This window comes from Euprymna scolopes, chromosome 6, assembly GCF_053919585.1.
Source record: "Euprymna scolopes isolate OS-2025 chromosome 6, ASM5391958v1, whole genome shotgun sequence".
Taxonomy (NCBI): domain Eukaryota; kingdom Metazoa; phylum Mollusca; class Cephalopoda; order Sepiida; family Sepiolidae; genus Euprymna; species Euprymna scolopes.
The window spans coordinates 93,484,909-93,512,153 of NC_136487.1; the positions used below are offsets into that span (position 1 = coordinate 93,484,909).

The 27,245-nt window shown below is 33.7% G+C and overlaps 1 protein-coding gene across 10 annotated transcripts in view; it reads right to left on the bottom strand.

Moving 5' to 3' along the window:
• Positions 1–27,245, bottom strand: part of LOC145277799 (adiponectin receptor protein 1-like) — a 315,074-nt gene that overhangs the window by 198,581 nt on the left and 89,248 nt on the right. The window contains exon 1 of one of the 10 annotated variants that reach the window (XM_080129641.1): positions 13,992–14,237. The exons of 8 other annotated variants lie outside the window; for them this stretch is intronic. The gene's annotated coding sequence lies outside the window, so the exon portion shown is untranslated. Of the gene's footprint in view, positions 1–13,991; positions 14,238–27,245 lie in introns of those variants that run through there. One more of the 10 variants, XM_080129632.1, reaches the window with a different exon arrangement.

The following is a 27,245-nucleotide window of genomic DNA, read 5'->3' on the forward strand; positions in this document are numbered from 1 at the left end:
CTGTATTGTACAGATTTAATCTTCGTCTAAGGTCATCATATCTAAGCCGGCCTTTAATATTCACATTTCATATCCATCATATTATTTTTCTCCAAGCAACTCATATCCTCAACCATCTCTGGTAAGATTTAACTTTTTTCTTTTTTTAACTTTTATTCACTCCAAACAAGGCATATAGCCACTGAAGTGTAAGGAGCTACAGTGATAAGAATAAGATTTTTTGAGTGAGAGACGGCAATCTAGGTATGGAGCTGCTCAGCTTGATGCTTGTTCGCATCCCATTTAAATTTCTGCATGTTTGTTTGGTCGGGAGAAAAGTGAGCAGACAGGAGGTGCCAAAGGCAAGCGATGTCTGATAAACAAATGATAAACAAAATAAACAATTGCTCAGAGATCAATTCTTTTCATCATACAGGGTAAAGGTTATTGACACTTAGCAAGTCACAGGTTTCAGCAGGCACAACGAGGTTAATCGTTTGATTGAGAAAATATTGTCTTTAAAAAATAAATAAACAAGACAGATAAATTACTAAGTGATAACTATCGACATCCTTAAGATGTTATTTTGCAAGGATGAACTAGGACAGAACTCATATCAATATACAATTTCTGTCATCATTTATCTCTATTTATATAAAGTTAGTTATGTGTATATGTTTATATATTTTTATGTACAGGATTCAGCCCTAAACCGATCATTATGAATATTGGAGCAGAGATGCGAGACGTAAGGGGTTGTAATGTGGACTATATTTAGTTAACTTAGTTTTATGCAAAGAGGCAAAATTCAAATATTATACAATTCCCTGAATGCCATTTTCTTTTGAAGATCATTTAAGTTTAAGCCTTAAATTTAAGATATTTTCAAAATCATGTAATGAACTTTGATAAAAATTGGAACAGGGATTCTAGACATATGGTTTAGTATAATTATATGTTCGATTTTAATCTTTGTAAGGAGACATAAAAGGAATGAATAACTCTTCTGTTCAAGGAATTCATTTTAAGCCTATACAGCCCTAAAAAGTGGGCAATCCGAATTTGGACAAAAATTGCCACAGTCTAGAAGGATTTCTCCTTTTAATGATAGCGGACAGAAAATATAAAATGTATCAGAACAGATACTACACTTTGCTCCTAGCTAATAAGACAAAAAAATTGATACTTCTACACAATGTGAACTCAGCTGGGTTTTTTTTTTCATCCTAACCCTAACTTAACCCTAAACTAATTCTAATCCAAACCTGAACTAATCCTAAAGTTTGGTTCAGTTCAAATTATAATTATAATTATTTTCTTCCATGTTGTTATTGTTCTTCCTCTGAATATTAAAATAAAGTCAGTCTATTTTTCAACATTTATCAACAATAACATTGATCCTACAAACATAACATTGCATTCTGAAGTATCATTTTGTTTTTTTATTGTTGATCCAACAGACATCAAACTGATGATTATGATGATAACAGATAAACAGGAAAAATTTTAAAGCAATAAAAAATAGGGAAAAAGTAAAAGAAGAAATTCGACAATCATCATATCACATTCAACTGTTTCAAATTGTAACTACTTTTATAATTGTATCCTTTATTTATTTTTTTATTTTAATGTTAAAATTGTTCTTTCAGCTGCTGCACCCGGACTTACATTCGTTTTAATTTAAACTTTTCAAGGTTACAATCTAACTGCATTTTATTTCAGTATTTAATTTATATTTTTATTTTCTGATTGCTTTATTTAATAAGAGATTTTCTCGTCCATAAATGTTGTTTATTATATCTACCTACTTGATTCCATGAATAGATTAAGCAATTGTATTCATTTTTAGTTCATGAGAGGGGAATCTATCACCATACTTTCCCTTAAACACGCCAATTGGATTTTCATTAAGTACAATACTTAATAAAAAAAATTTTTTAATGGAGAGTAGAGAACACATTGTGGATGCGTTATCGGCAGCTCCCGTTACTCTCCCTTCTCTTTATTTGTCCCTCAGTCCTCATTTTTTAATGAGTGATTTTTCTGACAAAGGGAGAAGAAAAAGCTGTATGCTAGGTTGGCAGTATTTTGCATGAACAGTCCACAAAGATGTCGGAAATTTTCTGTTTCTATGTCTATCCTTGTAGCCATGTCACTAGTAAGAATGCTGGAGGTAAACGTTTTATCTGGGCTGATAATATCCGCCTGATAGTCAGGGACCCAAACTTGGATTAACCACTAAGGAGGCTGTCCTATCAGCAGGTGCAAAGTACTGGGGCTGCTGTATTGCCATTTGGTGAATGGATTCTGGACCATGCAGTAGCTTCTGGTGGGGCCTCTCGATGCCATATTAGTGGGTAATTGTTATGGCATTACCTTATTATGTACTACAAAAAAAATAATAAATAAGTTTCTTCATTTCGTTTCCTCTCTTAGTTTCCCTCTCTGTCCTGCTCTAAGCAAGTCTGTCGACCTAGTCTACAAATCCCAAAACTCCATCATGACAAGTTTCAAGAAAAAATACACGATTAAACCCGGATCTTCAACTTCCAACATAGACCTCCACGACCAGGTCTCCTTCTCGAATATCAGGGGTCTACATTCTAACCTTCCAGAGGTTGAAGCCCAATGACAGGAGACTAAACCATACCTATTATTTCTAAGTGAAATTGGCATTGGACAGACTATTTTCCTAGATGAGTTCGTAATTAAAGGATACTCGAACTTAACTTCCAAATCTGACCCCCCGAGAGTGCCATGAACATGAATATGTGCCTATATTAAAGATGGCTTTCCATATGGTAGAGACATCTCCAGAGAAAATCCTAACTTACTCTATATGTGCTTCCAGGTTGCACTTGCTCACACTACTGTGTTTATATTTACTCTCTATCGCCCCCACAACAGCGGAGTTACTATCTTTAAAAGCATATCTGAGAAAATTGACCAGGTCCTATCTGCTTATCCTTCAGCTAACATTCACGTATGTGGAGACTTCAATGTTCACAATGTGGAATGGTTAACCCCCTCAAACAAGACCAATGATTAAGGGAGATTCTGTTATGATTTCTCCATTGCTTATGACCTCACTCAGATTGTTCATGAATCCACCTGTGTGCCCAACACTGGCGGCCAGTATGCAAGTCTCCTAGACCCTTGCCCTGAACTATGTTCAGTTTCCGTTCTGTCTCGTCTTGGATTTTCTGACCACTCTGTTGTATTAGTTAAGATAAAAATGAAATGTAATAAGTCCTCAAACGTACCTCTCCATCGTACAGTATATCAATACACTATGGCTGACTGGGATAGCTACCATACATTTATATCAGATCTACCTCTGTATTCCATGTTTAAAAAGGATGTGTCCTCTATAGTATCAGACCTGATGGAATGGTTAATTGTAGGTATAGACAATTTCATACCCTCGAAAAAGTTCCAGCAAAAACCTAACAGCCAGCCATGGTTCTCTCAAGAATGTGCTGCTGCCATTGCGCATAGAAATCACTTTTTCCATTGCTTCCAACGTAATAGATGTACTTAGACTAAAGCCGCTTTCAAGACTGTCAGCAACCATTGTAAGAAAGTAATAAAGAACGCAAGAGAGTTGTATGCTCAGTCGGTCAAGTCCAAAGTAGCTGAGCAGCGGCTTGGTTCCCACCAGTTTTGGCAAATAGCAAACAGAATCCTGAATAGAAGCGTGTGCTCTATCCAAACTATCATCAATGGACCTGAGTTAATCTCGTCAGCATCAGACAAAGCCAAATTCTTTGCCAAGAACTTTGCAGCTAATTTTATCCTTTGCAACCAAGGCCGCCAACCCCCAATATTTCCTCCTGTATCAGAAAACATGCTATGTGATATACAAATATCTGTATGTGATGTTGCCAAGCTAATCAAACATCTTGATTCCAGTAAAGCAACCGGCCCTGACATTATTCTAATTATAGTACTCAAAAAACTTCAACCAGAACTAGCACCCATACTTACAAAATTGTTTAAACGTTGTCTTAAGGAGAATTGCTTCCCATCACCCTGGAAAATCTCATCAGTATGCCCTGTATTTAAGAATTCAGGTGATCACTCATCTCCCTATCAGTATGTGCGTCATGAGTAAGTTGCTGGAATCTGTGTTAAATAGGGAAGTAATCAGCCATCTCAGCAAAAATAACCTTCTTAGTGACACACAATATGGATTCCGTTCTGCTAGATCTACAGCAGATGTGCTTACAGTTATATCTCATAGGATTAGCGAATCTCTCAATGGAGACAACCTTTCTAGGGCAATTGCTCTTGACATATCAAAGGCCTTTGATAGGGTATGGCATAAAGGTTTACTTCACAAGATCTCCAGCTATGATATAGTTGGAAATGTCTTCTCAATTATTAAATCATTTCTCTCTGATAGGTTCATAAGAGTAGTAGTTGATGGGCAAAAATCAGAAGCTGACAGTATTAATGCTGGAGTCCCTCAGGAGTCCATTCTGGGCCCAACTCTTTTCCTGATCTACATTAATGATCTTCCAAATCACATCCTTACATCATTTGTAGACATTTATGCTGATGACGCTACCATCTATGGTAGCACATCTAGAACAGTAAACGATCAAGTTCTCTCCGATTCTCTCTCCTCTGATCTTGAGCACGTGGTACAATGGGGAAAGGAGTGGCTGGTTACTTGTAATTCATCTAAAACCAAGCTTCTCTCTTTACATCATCAGTGTTCTAATCCCCATCTGGCATCAATTGAAATGAATGGCTCTCGTCTTGGGGAGACCTCATGTTTTGACAAACTACTGGGCTTGACCATTACTCCTGATCTTAAATGGAACACGTACATCAAATCTGTTGCCAAGGCTGCTGGAAAAATGGTGGGATCCTTCTATCTATCCAGTAGATATCTCATTGCTGATGCAATTCTCTATCTATATAAGAGCCAGGTACGTCCAAGGATGGAATACTGTTGCCACATCTGGGCAGGAGCTGCTAGAAAGGACTTGGCCTGCCTTGATAGAGTTCAAAATAGACTTTGTAGCCTTGTAGGAGATGTCCTTTTCTCTTCCCTGCAATCTCTATCTCACAGAAGAGATGTTACAATTTTGTCTCTGCTTTATCGTTATTTTCATGGCAAGTTCATGACTGAGCTTCAATCTATGGTCCCCCCTCACCAAACTTTCACAAGAAACACTCGTCTAGCTGAAAACACTATGAAAAATTCCCCCCACTCTTTATCTGTGCCTAAACCTAAATGTAGATTCCATGAACAAAGCTTCTTTCTAAGAAGTGCACGTCTTTGGAACTGTCTTCCATTTTCCTGCTTTCGAGCTGACTACAATCTGATTGTGTTCAAGTCCAACGTAAACAAGTTCTTGATGAGCCGTTCCATATAAGTTAACAAATTTACCAAATTTCCGTTACTAACGATTACTATATTGTCCAATTGACTACTGTACACTCTTAACCCTTATCCTCGAGTGTCTCTGGGCCTTGATAAGTGGTGATGCCCATGTAAAAATATATATATATATATTTTAGAATCCTATAAAGTCTAATCCTTCTTTACCATGATATGAGTAGTAGCAATTTTGTGGTGTCAAAGCTATCCAGCTAACAAGACTCAACATCAGGATCCATTACCGTTTGGTCGCCTCTCTCTCTCTCTCTCTCTCTCTCTCTCTCTCTCTCTCTCTCTCTCTGCGTGTGGTGAGCAAAAACGTGTCATGTGCGGAATCACAAATCCATAGCGTGATGATAACAACATTGTTTCTATGCATGTGCAACTGATATTCCTTCATTTATTCTGAGCTAAACATTCACATTTTCATATGCAACCGCTGCTCTGAGTATCAAGGTAAAAACTTGTCATATTGCAAGTATAAAGAAGAGCTATGGAGGCCAATAAAGAGGACTTCATGCAGACCAAAAAATCTTTAGGCATGAGTTTTGTTGGATCTTTACAGAAATTCGTTTTGCTCAACTACAGTTACAACCATTTTAACATACCATTCTATAGATCCCGGGTTTAACTAATAAAAACAAAATTCACCTTTATTTATCAACATAGTCTCCTTCAAAAGTAATACACAGATTCCAATGTTTCTCTAACAATTCGATATATATATATATATTTTTTTTTTGTAGACTTACTTGTTTTTGGCGTATAACTTCTTGAATGGAACCAAGTCTCTTTGGTAAAAAGGCACTTTTTTCTTCTTTATTTACAGTCATCATTTTATGATTTCCTTAAAGCACACTAATAATGCTCTATAATATTCACTATTGTAGTTCTTCATTTCTCAAGGAACAAAATGCTTTTTGCATCCTCAAATACAGAGGCCAAAACCCTTGCCTACTGATTTGCATTTTTGGTCACTTTGGACCATTTTCACCTGTTGTTGTCCACTCAGGTGACTGCGAATGTGACTCTGCAGTGAAGTGGAGGATCTATGCTTTACATATCGATGCAAAAATTCCCGTTTCCACTAAGTACAGCAAGAGAAAAATATGAAAAGAAAATAAGCAGAAGGAATGAGCTGAACAAACAGAGTAAAATAAGGAGTAGCTTATACAAGCTAAATAGCATTCATTTTTCTGTTTGCACGTCTCACGTGCCTGTTTACTAATATAGCATAAACAAATAAAATAAAATAAAATCTTTTATGAGGTTACTGAAAGAAATATGCAAACAAACATTGGAACAACATTACTTACATGTATCAGCTGTTGTCTGCTTTCAACTAGTACAGATAAGCTTTATGTGTGTGTGTGTGTAGGATTTATTCCTAAACATTAACTGGTCATTATAAATTTTGAATAGAGTAGCTAGGCTTCAGGAGTCATAATGTGGGGTATATTTATTTTAATTTAGTTTTATGTATTGAGAGTAAAAACAGGGTTGGAAATCCTTTGTGAAAATTCAGATACTTCCGATTTTTGTGAATTTTTAACAATAGCTAGTAGACATCAATTAATAAAAATTCCTCAAATTTAAGTTCCTGTGAAGTATTTTAAAGGATTTTTATGGAGCATAATATGGGCACAATCTCTCATTTCAAAATTCAAATATAATTCTGATTTGCATTCAGTTTGATTAATAATCATTAGATACCAATTAAACAAGCACACGTGAATTTCAATATCTTCTTAAGGCCCCTTAAGTTTAAGTTTTAGATTTTAGACATATTTTATAATCAAAATTATATAATGGATTTTGATCAATATAAGAATAAGATTTATCGATATAAGACTTAGTCTTGATTTTAATCTTCATAAGGGATATAAAATTGGTGCAAAACCGTTCTGTTTGGAAATTTACATTTATCTGTCTTGTTTTGCTATATCACAGCAGTTCAGTGTAGCTAAATAAGCAAGTCCTTCAAGCTGAGATTGAAACTTGGCTGCTTTATTCGATTATTTAACCGCTATGCCACAAGTCACAAGGGAAGGAAATCTTTCTATTTATGTAAACAATATCAGCTACAATATAAAAATCAGTACGATTATAACAGTGTGCGTGTGTGTGTGTCATCAGTGTTCCATAAAATGACCATAGAGGAGAAAGTATGCATTACTGGAACACAAGTGTAGTCATATGACAATAATCAACCCAATTTTGAAAAGGCACAGCAAGAGAATTGTCTAAAGGCAAAAAGACTGCAGTTTCCGTCATAGTAAAACACTTATCAGTTATGGAAGGTCAACATTAAAAATGCATATCTTTTAGAAGTTATTAAGCCTTAGTGACAGAAAGAAAAGTGTACTGAAATAACTGATTTTCAAAATTAGTATTTATCAACTAGAATGCTATTGACATTACTTTGTAAATATAAAATCATATATTCTGCTCAAATATACAACAGACATACATTATATTTCTGAATTTTTGAGATGAGGATTGATTATTCAGATGATTTCGATTCTTCGAACTACTGGTCTCATCTTTAGTGTTATTTTCACAACGTTTTGGTTGAACTTGGGAATATTACTGTCAAACTTATTAACTGGTCATTATAAATTTTTAACAAAGAATTTACATAGAATTTTTAATGTAACCCTTATTTAATCCACCATAGAATGCTCTCGTTCCATCAGCCATGACTAAGTAGAAATTTTAAGCAACTTAAGTAGTAATATTTCGAAAGTCTTCTGCACTGGAGATTGAACCTTCAACCTCCAGAAATGTAACGTTTTTACAGCTGAATTTTACCAAATACTTTATCCACTATACCACGGCTCTTTGAAGACAATTCTAGTATGAATTTTAGGAGCCTTGAACCTATTGTTTTCTAGATGTACAATCTTACTACTTATCATCATATATCACTATTTATTACTACAGATTATTACTACACACGTGTTTTCAAAAGAATCTATATATAATAATAGAATAATATATATATATATATATATATATATATATATATATATATATATATATATATATATATATATACATACTAGCATTTCAGCCCGGCGTTGCCTGGGTGTTTGGAAGTGTACGTTGAGAAAAAAAAAAAAAGGTGGTAGTAGGAAGGCAGGCTCGAACCTGTACCATGAAGGCGGAAAAGAACGGGAAAAAACATGACGTCTTTGCTGTTATGACCACCGCCAAACCCGAAGTGACATAGGTTTAAATTAAGGCTAGACAATCGAAAAGAGGGGATGACTTTCGAAAATATCGGTGAAAAAAAGCGACCCCTCCCGGTAGAAAAGTGCCCAGTTGAGGGTGAAGAAATTAATGCTTTTAGCCAATTTTTCGGTATTTGTCGTCTGAAGAGTCGAGCTTCAAAACGATACTGATTTTGTGAAAATCCGTCATCTCTGTCGAAAGTTTTAGGCAGACATGCAAACGTACATACATACATTTATATATTGGTAGCTCAAATGTTCAACCCAAACCAATTAAAAAGCTTGCCATATCTCTGAATACCCTTTATGTCAAATTTCAAATGTTTAGATCAGAAATTGTCTGAATCATTTGGTAGAGACTGCAGAGGTCAATTTTTTAACTTTAACCCCTATTATGACCCCTTGGGCTCAAATCAAGTTATTAAGTTAGATCCATGTCCAAGGAACCTATATCTAAAATTTCAATTGTTTATATCCAAAATTGGCGGAGGAGTTTGGTAGAGTTCTCATAGGTCAAATCGTTGAACCAGATTTCTGACCGAAAAAATCTCAGTACCCTGTATATCAAATTTCGAGTCGGTAGACTAAAAATTGACAGAGTTATTGCATAAGGAAATGTACACAGACACACACACAGACAGGCACGTTCACTTTTATAGATATACTAGCATTTCAGCCCGGCGTTGCCCGAGTGTTTGTAGGTGTATGCTGAGCAAAAAAAAAAAAAAAAAAAAAGGTTAATTTTTTTTTAACTTTGACCCCTATTATTGACCCCTTAAGATTTATTGTTTTGGGCTTAATTCAAGTTATTAAGTTAGATCCATATCTAAGGAACCTATATCTAAAATTTCAAGTGCGTAGACCCAAAATTGTTGGAGGAGTTTGGTAGAGTTCTCAAAGGTCAAATCGTTGAGCTTTAACCCCTTAACAGCCAAATTTCTGGCCGAAAACCAATCACATCGATTTTTCCAAATCTCAGTACCCTGTATATCAAATTTTGAGTCTGTAGACTAAAAATTGACAGAGTTATTGCGTAGGGAAATGTACATAGACAGATACAGACACACAGACTGACACACAGACACGTTCACTTTTATAGATAGATAGATAGATAGATAGATAGATAGATAGATAGATAGATAGATAGATAGATAGATAGATTAAACAAAAATATATACGTATATATAAATATATATGGAAACAATTTTGTGTTTCCTGTAAACATTTTATGCAAATATTATGCAAGGATAAATCATGTAGAATATCTGCATGAACATAATTACACATAATAGTTAACTAAAGATGATCATCCCATAAGAAAATCAAAAAACTAATAGGGAATTAATTAAAATGAATGTTTAAAAGAATATGCAAATTAGCTAGACCTTTTGCAGATGAATGCAATTGCACGATAAGAAAATTGTATTTTCTTTTTAAATAAATAGAAAAGAGGGTTTTTAATATGAATATCAATACACACAAAAGAAAAACGAATTTATAGTAGATAGATAAATATATGTTGTGGAGTACAAATCACCACTATTTGAGAACTAAGTGGAATCAACCAGTCCTATGAATAACACTGGTTTCAGAGAATAAATGGAAATATTCATATCATGTTTAACCGCATGCTTCGAACACGTTCCTCTCATACCACTTTAGTGGCTCCAATAATCTTTATGAAAAATACATATTATATTTATATACTTTACACTACTTGTGGTTTCTTTAATTCGTGACCCCTATCACGGGTCTACAACAATATATATATATGTTATACTATTATATATAGATTTGTATTCTTCGGAAACACACACACACATATATATATATATATACTAGATTTCCCGTGACCCGTTGGGTCAGTATGTTATATTAGCTATGGAATTCATGTATGAGCGTGACGTAAAGAAAATAGTTTTTTTTTGACATAACAGAAACATTTCTATGAAAGTATATTAAAATGAAAAAAGAATACAGATAGATTTCTATGAGTCGTTCTGTTTATTATAATTGATTATTTTTGAAAAAAATTTTTTACAGTTACTGAATTATAAGTGGTTGGCCATACTTATAGGTAAATGTGAACTGAACAGATACCATAATACTTATTATAGTTAAATTCAAATTTTGATATATTTACTTTTTTTTTTTTTTTACATCGCTCATTTCAGTAATACGTTGAAGTTATTTTAAACCCCACTCTTCCCATGTTAAATAATAATGTTGAAATAATAGCATTAATATTTCAGCATCCCAATTTTTTTTTTTTTTTTTTGCATTTAAATTATCCAAATAAACAATTGTTAATACTGTCTGTTTTTTTTTTTTTACATCGTTCATTTCTGTATTACCCCACTCTTCCCATGCTAAATAATAATTTCGAAATAATAACGTTAATATTTCAGTGTGCAGGTTATGCGTGCATGTGCAACCGGATGTTGTAATCCGGAAAGTGGGTTACATACATCGTTACAAGGTCATTTGAGTTTTATAATTTTATATATATATATATATATGTATGTATATATGTATGTGTGTGTGTTTACAAATAATACAAAAGCGACATACAAATTTCTGTACGTGACGCTGACAAGCTTATCAAAAACCTTGATTCTAGTAAAGCAACTGATCCCAATGGCATTACAGCCATAATACTCAAAAAGCTTCAACTGGAACTAACTCCCCTACTTACAAAGATGTTTAAATGCTGCCTTAAAGAGAAATGCTTCCCAACACCTTGGAAAATTTCATCAGTCTGCCCTGTATTTAAAAATTCCGGTGATCGATCATCTCCCTCTCAGTACAGACCAATCAGTCTCCTGTGTGTCATGAGTAAGTTGCTGGAAATTGTGATAAACAGAGAAGTGGTCAACCATCTTGGCAAAACTAACCTACTCAGTGACATGCAGTATGGTTTTTGATCTGCGAGATCTACAGCTGATGTACTAACTGTTATATGACACCGAATTAGTGAATCGCTCGATAAAGGTTTGTCTCTAGACATATCAAAGGCTTGATAGAGTGTCGCATAAAGGTCTATTTCACAAGATCGCCAGCTATGTAATAGCTAAGAATGTTTTCTCAGTTATAAAATGCTTTCTCTCTGATAGGCTTATAAGAGTAGTCGTTAATGGGCAGAAATCAGAAACTGACTGGTGCCCTTTAAAGTTCCAAGCTGGGTCCAACTCTGTTCCAGATCTTCATTAATGATCTCTCAAATCACATTCTTAGGTCATTCATAGACATTTATGCAGACAACATGACAATCTATGGCAACACTTCAAAGGCTAACAATAACAAAGATATTTCTGATTCTCTCTCTTTTGATCTTGAAAACGTGGTGCAATGAAGAAAATGTGGTTGGTTAATTTTAATGTATCAAAAACCAAGCTTCTCTCTTTTCATCATAATCACTTTGATCTCCACCACGCCCCAATTGAAATGAATACCTCTAGTCTTGGGGAGGCCCCATGTCTTGACAAGCTTCAAGGACTGACCTTCACCTGATCTGAAATGGAACACATAGATCAAATCGGTTGCAAAGATCACTAGAAAGATGGTTGGATCACTCTACTGCTCAAGTAAGTATCTCACTGCCGATGCGATCCTCTATCTGTATAAGAGCCAGATACGCCCTACAATGGAGTACTGTTGCCACATCTGGGAAAGAGCTGCTCGGTATGCTCTATCTTGCTTTGATAGGGTTCAAAACCGGCTTCAAAACCTAGTAGGTGATGCCCTTTTTTTTTCCTTCCAACCTCTTTTCCACAGAAGAGACACTGCGAGCCTGTCTCTGCTCTATCGCTATTTTCACAGTAAGTGCTCGCTTGATCTCTAATCTATGGTTCCCCCTTGATAAACTTTCACAAAAACACTCAACTAGCTAAAACCACTATATATGATCTTCCCCCTACTCTATCCCTGCCTAAATGTAAACAAAGTTTCCATGAACAAAGCTTCTTTCCCAGAACTTCCCACTTTAGGAACACTGTTCCGTTGGCATGCTTCCTGACTAAATACAACATGGTTGCATTCAAATCTAATGTAAACAAGTTCCTGTTAAGTCGTCCTCGTAAATAATCAAATTCTACTCAATTTACATCGTTAACGATTACTTCACTACCACCTTACATTCATTAACCCCTATCCTCGAGTAGCCTTCAGGCCTTGATAAGTGGTGCCCCCCCTCTCAGTAAAAAAAAAACCCAAAAAACAATAAAAAGCATACATATCTTTTATACAGTGACATGCAGAGAGGAGGTGGCAACCAGACATTTAATCATATTCAAACTCATTTTCTCATTTCACAGTACTAGTACTCACATTTGAGTCGGGTATCACCAGACCTCTGTACACGTTTTATATAAAAACTATATGAATTAAAAATACAACTACTATTTTCGCGGTTTAAAATTTTGTCATTTCTTTTCCTTTATTTTACTGATTCACAATATTGTTTATCCTTAGAAAGTAACCAGTTTTTGATAAGAGAAATAATCTGCAAATAATCGAAGCTTGTATAAGTACGTATTGTTTAATTGCTTCAATAAAAAACATAATATATATTACTATGTTGCTTTTGATAAAAACGTATAATTAAAATTAATATAAAACACTATAATTCAAAAGATGTCAAATTTGTAAATTCTCATGACATTCAAATAATAAAAATCTCTAAAAGTTAGAAAGTTTGGATAAAACATTTGTCAAATCATTAAAGTAAAATGAATGCAAATTCACAGATGAAAAGTTTTCATTCGGAAAAATTGTAAATAATCTTCAATCATGAAAGTTCAATTGAAGTAAGGCTTGTTTGCTATACTTGGAAATTAATGCAAATTAAAACGTGTTAAACAAATCCTGTTAGCAATTACATCATATTTTAATTAAAGTGTCAAAGATGCTTTTTAATTTTTATATTATTATTTCAACGATTATTTTTATTATTCTAATAATAATTATTATTACAAAAATTCTTTTTCTTTATTTTTATTATTATTATTATTATTATTAGTAGTAGTAGTAGTAGTAGTAGTAGTTAAAAATAGTTTTTTTTTTTTTTTTTTTTCAAAAATGATTTTGTATTATTATTATTATTAGTAGTAGTAGTAGTAGTAGTAGTAGTAGTTTGTAAAGCCATTTATTTCTGAACTAAGTTATGTACAGCATAGTGAACGCTGTAAATGTACTTTTAAATCCTTAATACTTTGAATCTAACTGAGAAAATGTAACATGAAAAGAGGAAAGGAATATTCTAAGATAAAATTCATAATAAAAACAAATAAGAATAATTCATTTTGATACATCTCAAGAGAGAGAGAGAGAGAGAGAGAGAGAGAGAGAGAGAGAGAGAGAGAGAAAGAGAGATCAAGAAACATATTTACCTAAAATAAAAATTTTGTGCGCCACGAAAATCCAGCTGTAGAAATTATGTTAAAAACTGAAAAGTCGAAAGATTTAAGAGATAAATTTTCAATTTTAGTATTATTTAAAAACAAAAAAGCTCTGTGTTTTCTTTTCTGATGTTTTGTTTTGAAAGCTTGTGTGAAGAATTGTAAGAGTTAAGAGGAGGTAAAAGGAACTGAAAACTGAAAATGTGCCTTAAAAGAACAACAGTTGAAATGAAGAGTGAGCGAAAATGAGTGATTTTAATGACAGGGAACGAAAAACAAACACAAGCGAAACGAACTTTCAACGAAGTGATTAAAACAACAGCAGCAACAGGAAAAAGAAAATTAATCATTGTAGTTGAGACAAAGAATGTTATTGAATCGAGTAGTCACGTCTTTTTTGAGACAAAGAATGTGATTAAATAGAGTAGTCACGTCTTGAATATAGGACAAGATATTTCTCGTACTATTCGGATTGGAGAATCATAAATATCTTTATTCTACAATTTACTTATTTGGATTGGGTCGTAAAGCCTTGGATTTGATATGTCGATTATTGTTAGCATAATCTTTCTATTAATATTATCTTGTTTGTGTAAAGTATGGAAGGTGGGTGTTCTACAGTTCATTGCTGAGTTCCACTCCAAAACTGCAAGTGGCTGTTTCCATTTCTCTTTATATAGTCCTATGGTGCAGATAACTCATTTGTACTTCCTGTGCCAGGGGAAGATAACTCTCAGGTACTTCCTATATCAGGAGCAGATAACTCCCTGGTACTATTTCAGATAACTCTTTTACCTATACAGTTTGAATTGAGTTAAGACAACTCTTAACTAGGTAGAGGACAGCATCAGGAATTATGTACTTTAAAGAGCTGTGGAATAATTAAACCATTTTCCGATCGAATTGAATGTAAGTCTTCCATTTTAAATCAGTCTCAGGAGTTTATCAAAACACGGAACGTCCTCAAAGAGAGAACTGTTCATTTCAATTAGGTCAAAACAAGTGTTGATTAGCATTGGTAATAGAGCTGTTATGAGGTGCACATTTATTTACGAGTGTCGGTTGCCAATGCTACCTACAGACACTGCTAAATGCTGTTAGCTAATCGACATCTATCCTAGGAAATATACACATCATAATAGTTCGCTTTTACAACGAGTGAAGGAGTTAATGACAGTCACAGTTTTATTCTGACCTCTTTTTATGTTCTTTTGAGATAACCTATTAATGCATATGATAATCTATAAAAGGTTGATCAATATCTGATATTCGATTTTGTTTTTATAGATGCTTATATGCTACTGTTAGGTCAAAAAAAAATGACATAATCAAAGTGTCAGAACTTCTTACCAACTCCGCAATTCAATTTGCCATATCATCTCCTCATAATGTAATTCCTTGCATCAACTTCTCCTACTGCAATTTGCTGCTGCAACTCCTCATAACGCAATTTGCTACATGTGCTATGAGCGATCTAAAATGCCACTGCCAAATGACTCGAAATTCATCCTTATATTGCACTTGAGCAAGTGCATTCTTGCATCCCAGTGAGCGCATGCATACACTGTTCCTGGCCGCTTCCATGTATGCCCATCAGAGCTGCACCTCCCTGAATCTGAGAAGTCATATGCCTCTTGGTTACTTTGAAGCTACTCTGGATTATTCTCAAAGATCTGTGTTGCTTTTCTATATTTTTCTTGGCCCCTTACAATTGGTGATATAATTCAACTATATTTTTGAAATTCAATCACTTTCTTCTATACACTGATCTGTTTCAATATCGAATTCAAGGGTCTAATTTTCATGTTCATACTTTTCTCCTATTTCTGGTTGTGAATCGGTTTGCATAGGTCACTATGTGCTGCACATTTTTCTCTAAAGATAGACAAAAATCAAGAAATCATTGCAAAAATGTCATAATAGTTAAGAGTAGGTATACTAAGATGACTAAAAACTGCATTACATAACAGAAATGAGGAACTTACGATTCCTGGAAAATCTGCAATAGTTTGATGAACCATGGACAATCAACAACTCACATTATCTAACCATCATGAAGTCGCTTGCACAGCAACAGATAAGGTTGAACTGCTTGCCCAATAGTTTGCAGTAAACTCCATCTTGGACTTTGCAAACCACTACTTTGCCAATTTTCCACTATGGACAGAAAGGCACTAAATGATCTGATCATCACTTCTTATGTCCTGGCTATCATAAAAAGCTTCAACATCTTCAAAGCATGTGGACCAGATCTTATCTCTGCAATAGTAATAAAGAAATGTTCTGCTGTCCTCTCTAAACTCTATAACAAAACCCTTTAAGAATCTTGCTTCTTTGATAGCTGGAAAATTGCCACTATGGTATCAATTTTTTTTAAACTCTTGCAAAAGAACTGACCTGCAAAATTACCACCTCATAAATCTTATCCCATGCTTCACCAAAATCTTTGAATCATTAATAAGTCCGAAAATAGTTCAGCACCTTGAAAATCTTAAACTTCTCCTGGCACAGTTTCGATTTATGGTAAACATTGAGCAAGTATAATTTTGTTAGTTGAGAATGACAGAAAATGGGGGTCGGTTGGGGTCAGCTTAGAATGTTCCAAGGTTTGCTTGACCTACTTTTGATACTGATTGTCTCTTCTTAGTTCTCTTTCAGGGTATGAACCAACTTGCTTTCAGGTGGTGTTTCTTGAGTTGGGCAGGATCACAGTTAGGTATATGTGTAAAAACGAATGGCAAGATATTATGAACGTTTGTGTACTTTATTTGGTCATGACTAACCTCCCTCAAATATAGAGATATATGCAACATTTAAACCATTCAATTCTACTGTGGAAATCTTAATGATACTCTCTGAATGCATATACCACACACTAGATAAATTAGGTGAAGCTAGTGTGATAGTGTTAGACATCTCCAAAGTTTTTAGCAAGATCTGGCATGAAGGTCTTCTCAAGAAAAACGATTCATACAGCATTACTGGAAGAATATTTAACATAATCAGATCTTTCTCAGCTAAAAAAGAAGACCCAAATCATTCTCGGTGACTGTACATCCTTTTATGTACTTAAAATAAAACTTTCCCAATATTAACAATCTTAAAATGCTTACCAAAAAGTAAGATGTTTTTGAAATTTTTATTTAATTCAGACTACTGTTCTCATTTTGAGTGTCATTTTCACAACGTTTAGGTCGATGTAATTTACGACTTTCTTCAGGTGTATCTTGCTGTACTCAGAAATTTTTCTGTCAAACTCGAGAATCAGCACAGAATTTCAAATGTAACTCTTTATTTAATTCATGGCGTACCATGCTTTCATTCCATTAGTCATGACTGGATAGAGGTCCTAAGTAATTCACAATTATATTTTTCAGTTGCTCACATTGAACCTTCAACCTTCAAAAGAAGGCCACTTTTACAACTAATATTTTTCCAAGTACTCTAACTATTGTACCACGGATCCTTGCAGACAATTCTAGTATGAATTTTAGGAACCTTAAACCATTTAATTTCTAGATGTAAATATCACTATTTATTACTACATGTTATTACTATATACATATATATATATATATATATATATATATATATATATATATATATATATATATATATATATATGTGTGTACTTTTTCGATGTACTTTAAACATAAGATCGTTTTCAGATCTTATGATAAGTCCATCAAGAAAGGGTAGGGAGTTGTTATGTTCGGATTCGTATGTGAATTTTATGGAGTTCACACAAAAATGATTATATACACTATTATTCGCACCACAGTGATAAAATAAAAACGGGCATGATCATCGGTTTTTTCTTACTTGCCCTTAGAATCTGCAGCCCTCAATATCTCGAAAATGAAATCACACATATCACCGAATCACTAAAACTTTTACAATACCCAACTCACCTTATCTCTAAAACAAAGAAAAAAGCCATCAAAATATACTCAAACATAGACAAACAAAAGCAGAACACACCAGATACACCACTACTAAATAGACATCTTCTTATACCTACCCACACTAACAACGACACAATTTGCAATACTCTTAATAATCTAGGCATACAAACAGTACAAACCACTTCCTTAACTATAAAGCGAACTTTAAAAACTAGCAAGCATTCCGCTGAAATCTCCACATCCAAAGCCGGTATTTACTCCATCCCATGTAATGACTGCAAAAAATCATACATAGGTGAGACACAGCGAAATTTGGAAATCAGACTAAGCGAACATAAAAGGGACATAAGAAGTGCCAACCCCTTAAATGCACTCTTTTCCCACTGTGTCGAACATGGCCACTCTTTCGGCTTTGGACGTGCAAAAATCTTAAAATCCATCCCAGATAGAGCAAAACGGAGACTTATTGAATCTGCTTTAATTTCAAACATTAACACCATCAAAAAAAGAAAAGGATTTTATAATGTAGCTCCAATCATAGGTAATATAATAATAAATGAACAAAACATTAATTTAGATCCTGGTTGATAAAAAAAAAAAAAAAAAAATGCATATATGTATACAACCCGACCCTCCTCCACACACACTAGATATAAATTCTCTTTTCATCATGAAATTTTTTCTCTCCAGAACAGAAAGAGAACTAAACTTCTCGTCTTTCGCATGTGATATATGACCGTCTTCCTGTACATCCTCGCCTAGAAATAGGGACGAAACGTTGATTTTATTTTTGTTTTTACTCTTTTAGGTTTTTCCTTTTTATTCACATAACGTCTAAAGCATCGTTTATATATTGCTTTATTTTATTCATATATATATATATATATATACACACACACACACACACGTGAAAACTATACAAAGGTGAGACATATCATCCACTAAAAGTAAGGTTAAAAGAACATAGAAAAACCGTAATATTTTAATAATTTCCCTCTTAGCTTCTTCAACTGTACCGACATGCAGAAATTTAAATGTAATGTGAACAAACACTGTTTTGCCCAACTCCACACGTAGGCTGCCCCTCCTCCATAAATCTGGCTCTTATCACTCCTTACACCTCAGTGGCAATGCACCTTGTTTGGGGTGAATAAAAATAAAAATTTGGGCTGATCTGAGGTTTCAGGTTTTTCGACATCACTTCATTCCAAAAATGAGGGTTTTTTTTGTTATTTTTTTTTTACAAAGTGGTCACCACTTATCAAGGCCCGGAAGCCACTCAGGGATAAGGGTTATTGTAAGTACATTACGTTAGTGTGGAGACTTGATGAATTGTTTACTTAAGGGCGCGGTTCATTAGAAATTTGTTAACGTTGGACTTGAAGACATCCAAGTTGTAGTCAAGTGGGAAGCAGGCAGACGGAACAGAGTTCCACAGGCGTGCAGTTGATCACTTCATTCCCATGAAATCAAGAGTATTTCGAAATCAAATCTCAAAAGCTGAACATTCAATGAAAAAGTTCTAACACTGAACATCTTACCTTTTTCATGAGACAACACAAGTTATTTGTTTTAAATGTTTCACAAGGCACTCTATATACTGGGACGGATGTTATCTCATTGATGCTGAATATGTCTGCATGTTTTATATACATGGTAAAGCTGTAAGTACAACAAGCCTTTATTGAAAGCAGATGGCAAACTCAGCAGGGAATGAGAAAAGAAAAAACAGGTGCTATTGTATCTCCAAACACTGATACAGGTTTCCAGTCTGGTTTTAAATCTAAACATAAGTTGAACTGAGATTCTCTTTAGAAGTGGGCCAATCTTGTCTAGTGCATATCAGGTCACTTGAGTAACAAAGATAAAAAGAGAAACTCACTAAGAAAACAAAATGCATGACATTTTACTTGATCAAATCTGTTGATAAGAGAAATAGTTAAATATACTAACATTAGTATGCTTGACATCAATTATAACACCTATCTTCCGATTTTACTCACCTCCTCACAAAGAAAAAGTGAGGCACAACGTCGGATTTTAATATTTTTTAGCATATATATTTCAATATTAATAAAACTTGGCTAGAATTAAAATCTAAGTAAAACTTAAAAATAAATGAATAATAATAACAATTAGATCAATAAAATACTATCAGCAGACAAAGGAAAGATTAACAGTGTTAATGGATAGATATGAATATTCCAAGAAATTAACTAATAGGATCAGCTCGTTATGAAGATGAAAATGTCATAGATCTCAGTAAAAACAAATGCAAACAGTTCAGCATTACAGCAAGCTACCACATCTATACGGTCAAAGTTTAACAGGCTATCCATTGAGCCACTTCCTGGTAGATATAGTCATCCTACTTACAGGTAGATCTTGTCATATATCAAAAACGCTGTCTACTTTGTGGAAATATCAATATGGCGAGTCTAGATAATTATCAAGAATGATCAACAATTTGATCAATTTCAAAAGAAATCCCTTAATAAATAGCTTTAGCCAGATTTATAGTGAACATTAAAACATTATGTATTTTATGAATTTTTGATATTAGTTCATTTTGTTGTTTTTTTTGTTTTTGTTTTTCTAAAATATCGTCTCCAGAAATTGAACTCACAAATATCAAGATAAAAATTAGTTTTAGAATAATTAATATTGTAATAGTATGGTGACTAATGAACAATCAACAATTTTCCCACAATCCAATAACCATGAGATCGCTTGCACAGCAACCAAGAAGGCTCAACTGCTTACCCGGCATTTCGGTCCCAACACCACCTTAGACCTCACAAACCACTTCCTCCTAAATTTCCCTTTTTGAACAGAAGCAACACTCAGTGATCTGATAATCACCTTTTCCTATATCATGATATAAAAAAACCCTCGACATCTCCAAAGTGTGTGGGCCTTATCTTATCCTTTCTACATTAATAAAGGAATGTTCTATTATTTCATTAATTGGAATATGATTAAAAAATGAATAAAGAAATGCTATACTGAGCTAGCCTTGTTTACTCTAAACTCTAAAATAAGTGGCTTGTCGAATCTTGCTTAGACAAACCGTTCTACTGCAAATATCTTAACAATTAGCTTTAAACATATATATATATATATATATATATATATATATATATATATATATATATATATATATATATATCATGTATAGACAAAGTCAAAGAAGCTAGGATGGTAACCCTTGATGTATCCAAAACTTTTGACAAGTCCTATCATGAAAGTCTTCTCATTAAAATTAAATTGTATTACTAGACGAATAATTAATATAATCAGATTCTTCTTAGACAAAAGAAAAATTTTGGTTTTCCTTGATGACTCATACATCCAAACATGACATTAAGACAGGTGTGCCCCAGAGGTCAATCCTTGGCATATCCATAAACAATTTCCCTGCTGATATCCCGAAATGGGTATGATTGCTGATGACATCACGATTTAGAACAGACATGTGGGAAAAAGAAATTCACACATGTTCCAAAACCTTAGAAAATGACCTCCAGTCTGCAGTGGAATAGGAACATAAATGGATTGCAACATTTATGCTACTGAGACAAAGCTACTTTCCTTTAGCAATTACAAGAAACTTTTTTAGTCACTCACTGTCATACTTAATAACAATTTACATGAGTTAATCATTCAAATTCCTTGACCTAAGATTCACAGGTAACACGAATTGGAACAAATATATGGAAGACATTGCCTAGGCTGCTGTAAAGAAGTTGGGCTAAGCCATTTCAACCTGAGTTAGTTCTGCCATCTCACACAACAGTAAGGCATGATCCTCATGTGTTTCTGATTTACAATGCCTTTGCTATATTGACCATGCAACTTTGCTATATTGACCATGCAACTTTGCTATATTGACCATGCAACTTTATCAGGTGGATGTGCAGCAGAAAACTGAAGGAAAGGATCCTTTCAAGTGTGTTTCATCAGAAATTTGATATTGGTGATATTTTCAATGCCTGATGCACTCGGAGTCTGAGATGATTTGGTTCTGTACAGTGTACCACCTCTTTAAAAAAAAAAAGGAATCACCACTTATCAAGGCTCATAGGCCACTCGACGATAAGGGTTAAAGAGTGTACAGTGGTCAAAAGGATAATATCATAGTAATCTTTAAAAGTGTAAATTGGATTACTAAAGGGGAACGGCTCATCAAGAACTTGTTTACGTTGGACTTGAAGACGACCATATTGTAGTCAGCTGGAAAGCAGGTAAACGGAAGAGAGTTCCACAGGTGTGCATTTCTAAGAAAGAAGCTTTGTTCATGAAATCTACGTTTAGGTTTAGACAGAGATAAAGAGTGGGGGAAAATATTGATGGTGTTTTCAGCTATACGAGTGTTTCTTGTGAATGTTTGGTGAGGGGGGGACCATAGATTGGAGCTCAGACGAGCACTTGCCATGAAAATAACGATAAAACAGAGGCAGGCTTGCAAGATCTCTTCTGTGAGAAAGAGGTTACAGGGAAAAGAAAAGGGTAGCCACAAGGCTACAAAGTCTAATCTGAACACTTTCACGGCAGGATAGGTTTTCCTAGCAGCTCCTGCCCAGATGTGACAACAATACTCCATACTTGGACGTACCTGGCTCTTAAATAGGCATGAATTCCAGAATATGCATGGATATCACAGACATTAAGGAGTATGATAGACTAAGGAGGACTTGGCTTGAACGCATAAGAAGTGATTTGACTGTATGCAACATGCGTAATATCAACTCTTTGGATTAGACTGCATGGAGAGCAGGCATAATAAGATATTGTCTGGTGTTGACCACCTTCAAGTTTCAGACACTCACCTTAAATACCAAAGAAACAGATGATGAATTTCCACTTTTCTGCTTGCATAATGTTTACTTGTGACATTTTAATTGAAATTTCAGATTCACATATGCAATGACCTCCAAAGACTTTCTGTTGAATAAACAATATTTTAGTCAAAAGTAAATATCGTGCAGTTCAATCCATTTGCTTTAAATGGAAACACACAGAACACCTGCTGCCACCTAAGCCCATGAGTGATTTGCGAGTATCTTTTATTAATTTCCAACTTCATATTTTACGTGGTTTTATAGATTTTTCTAGATAAGTTTATGTTGAAATGTATTCAAAATTAGCATTTAATGATATTTTCGACAAATCTGGTTTATTTTGAAGAGAAAAATACAGACTGCTCAGAGCATGCTTTTCTGTCTTGACAAATCCGGTTTCAAAATCTAGTAGGTGATGTATTCTTCTTAACTACCGCTTTCTCACAGAAGAGACATTGCGAGTCTCTGCTCTTTCATTATTTTCATAGCAGGTGTTCGACTGAGCTTCAATCTATGGTTCTCCCCTATAAAACATCAACAACAAACACTCGTTACACTAGCTATAACCACTGTAAACAATTTCTCCTATTCCCTATGTGCATCTAAAACTAAACAAAAATTCCATGAGCAAAGTTTCTTTCCTAGAACTGCCACTTGTAACACAGTATCGCAGAGCTGCTTCCCAGCTGACTATAGCATGTAAATAACTTCTTGATAAGCAGTCCTCTTAAAAAAAAATAAAAATTTACCCAGTTTTTACCACTACTGATCATCACAGTGTTGTCTCATCGGCCACCTTACACTCAGTAACACTTAACCTCGAGTGGTCTCTGGCCCTTGATAAGTGGTTACCCCCTAATTAAAAAAAAGATTGCTCTTATCAACATTTTATATAGAGGGTGATCCCCCCCCCAAATGCCACCCTGTGAAATTGTTAGTAAGATTCAAAACTCTGTAATTCAACCATATTTTGGTACAAATAAACTGTTGTCTATACATAACATTCCTACCAAGTTTTAGTCATGAATATCCAACAGTTTGTTTTATCACTGTTCAGTGATATGGAAGAAATTTTGGTGATCCTTCCTCAGTTGAATGAGCTTTAATTTAAAAAGCTTAAATGGGCGTCATGCTCCCCTGAGCCTTACCTGCACCCCACACTAGATTTTTATCTGTGTAGCTATCTAGATATCTCAAAAACAACGTCTATCAAAACAATCCTCTCACTATTTTTAACCGTAGAGTGGCATCACAGGCATCAGAATACTACTACGATAGGAACGCATCAGAGTTGTTGACAATTTTGCACATAGTATTCAGGTGTGATTATCATTGAACAGTGATAAAACAAAAACTGTTGGATTTTCATGACTGAAACTTGGTGAACAAGTCAGACATATACTGAAGTTTCTTTGTTATAAATATGATTGGATTGCAGAAAAGAATGTGAATTTTAATACCAATATCATGGGTTACATTTTTTGTGGAAGTCAATCTATATTTTATGGTATAATATTGATAATGCAGAAGATGAGAATAAAAAGCAGTCGAGTCTGCAGAGCAGATGATTCATTTCCATAGACATTTGAAAAGTTAATGACATCATGCAGCATTTTGGATAATAATAGGTGCGATTATTACATTATTTCTTTGGAGAAGGAGAAAAGTAGATCAGTGCATACGACCAACAAAAACAAAATTGATCTGCAGAGAACGTAAAAATTCAAAATTTTCAATTAAAACTGATAGTTTAAAGTGTATTTTTTATTGAAATATTTAAACGAAGAGAGGAGAAAGAAATAGGGTGGCACAAAATGACTAAGAGAGAAACAGCCAATAAAGTAAGGAGAAAGGAAAAGACTAAGTGTGGAAAGAGAAATGAGGAAAGTCACATAGAAAATAAAAAATAAACTGAAAAGAATATTCAGATGAATTACAACGAAATTTGTAAAAAAAAAAAAAAAAAAAAAATTAGAATAAAGAGATGATTCAAATCTTTTAAGTTTTACCCTCCAATCTTTCTTCAGGTGCATATTGTTAAACTTGGAAATCTTTATGTTGAATTTGGAAATTTGTATGAAATTTCGATTAAAATCCTTTATGTAATTCATAGGAGTCGCTTGCTGAAATTTCGATTTTAGAAAATGCCTAGAATTTAAGGTTTGAGGAGGTTTTAAGAAGAAATTGAAATTCAGGGAATCTTGCTTAATTGATGTATAATGATTAGGGCTGTGACAACAGCATATTCTTTTCATTGTTTTGACTCTTTGAGTATATATGTGCTAATATCTTACATGTTTTTATATAGACTGATGTGGTTCTCGGTTGATTGACTGTGTCTTACTGTGTCGGATATATAGTTGAGAGTCAAAAAATGAAAAGAATATTCTGTTATTACAACCCTAATAATGACTATGGATCAAATTTAATGCAACTCTAAACCATTTAAATTTTAAAATGAAAGGTTGTGACAATATCATGCTCCCTAAAGCCTTTTAAATACACAAACTCCAAAGTAACTAAAATTTGACGAATATGTATTAAATCTCCATCCATTCACCATTTTGATACGTCATTGTAATGCAACTTTCCGTTGCCGTAACTTCTTTGCAAAAATTGCACGCTTGTGGAATTCTCTTCTTACTGACCGTTTTCTTCCTTGGTCTTCCTAATTATAGCCTTGGTCTTTTCAGATTAATGCCAATAGACATTTGTTATCTTTGTGATACTCATTTTTCGTTCTTGACTGAAGCGATTTCCATAAAAAGTATTGATGCCTATTGTTAAAATGTCACACAAATCTGTGCTATTTGGATTTTTCACAAACAGCTTCCATTCTGTCTTTACTGTTTTGCATTAATTTATGAGTGAATCCTATGCATAGAAATATATAAACATATACACATATGAGATTAAAATGCATGATATATCATAAGATAAAATGACATGGAGGCAGAATGTATGAAAGAAAAGAAAAGCAATTAAACACAAGAAGGAATTAAAAAAATCAAATGAGGGATTTGACTGCTTTAGTTCAGATCAACTAAAAATATTTGTTGATCCGAACGAAACAAGCTAAATCTCTTTTTTGATTTATATCTTCCTGTGTTTAATTGTTTTTTTTTGTTGTTTTTTTTTTCATGCATATACACATATCTAAATTTAAATAAATATTTAATATTTACACGACTGAAAATGCTTATCAGTGTCATAAGAATGGATAGAAAGTCAACAACTCGTATTGATCAATGACATAATTTTACTAGTTTTTATCATTTGTGTTACAAACCATTCCAGAAACATGGGGATTTATATTTAGCATATAACAGGGGGGAGGGAAATCTATGGGACATAGGAAAATCCAAACAGCCGGACAAGTTAAATTTTTCATATAATAGGTGACATAATTTTTTTTATTTAAAAAAAAAAATCGTTATTATTGTAAAAGTTGATTACTGATCTTTTACTTTATATGTCGTTGTTCAAATGACATTTAAATTGCCAGTTTTTACTCTGCGCCAAAAGAAGTGGGCAGTGTTTTTTTTTCTCTTTTTCTTGTTCTATGATATGTCAAAAGCAATTTATAAACTGACTAGTAGGATTCGTATCGCAGCAAAATTCTTTGCCCTAGTAATATATAAAATACTTATTTTAAATTAAAAAAAAAACAGAAAACTGAATAGTAGAGTATTAAAAAAAAAGAAAATTGATGTAATGTAACTTTTTACACCGTTTAAGAAAATGAAGCTAGTTGGAGAAACTGCCGGGCTGTATTTTCAAAAAAAAAAGTTTGGTAACGAAAAGTTATGCAAGCTAGAAGGATTTCTCCTTAACGCTGAAAAAAAAAAATTAAGTGTAGTATAACAGATGCAACACATTAATCTTATATCAATTTAGAAAATCATAAGAAAATTCCCTTAAAACAAAAGTTTTAGGACAAAAACGAAAAGTACTGTAGTGTAGAAAGATTTCTCCTTAGGTGACCGATGAAAGGAAATATTAAGTATAATATCAGAATATCTACATCATTTCAAGTTTAATTCTATTTAAAAAAAAAAAAAAAGGAAAAAAAGGAAATAAAAATCGAAACAATCTGGAAGGATTTCTCCTTAGCTGACCAATGAGTTAAAAGATTAATTATAGTGAGTAGGAGGACTTAATGGATAGAGAGTGAAACTGCTTGCTACTTTTTAATGGGAATACGGATTTACGAACAGCATTTTGTTCAGAATAAATGTAGTAATTTTTAAGTGGAGATGTAATGTACATAATATTTCATGGAACACATTTTAGAAAGTGCTGTAAATGGTAAGTGTGAAAGATTTGTTTAGGACGTGTTTGGTTGTTTTCCTATGTGGAGGAGGAAGTGGGATCATTTTATAATATAGATTATATTTGTTGTGTCTCTTTTTCAATATTGTTGTCTGTAACTCTAAAAATGAGGAGAAATTCAATATATAGTCCAGAAAATGCTAGCATAAACAATCTGCAGCTGACTG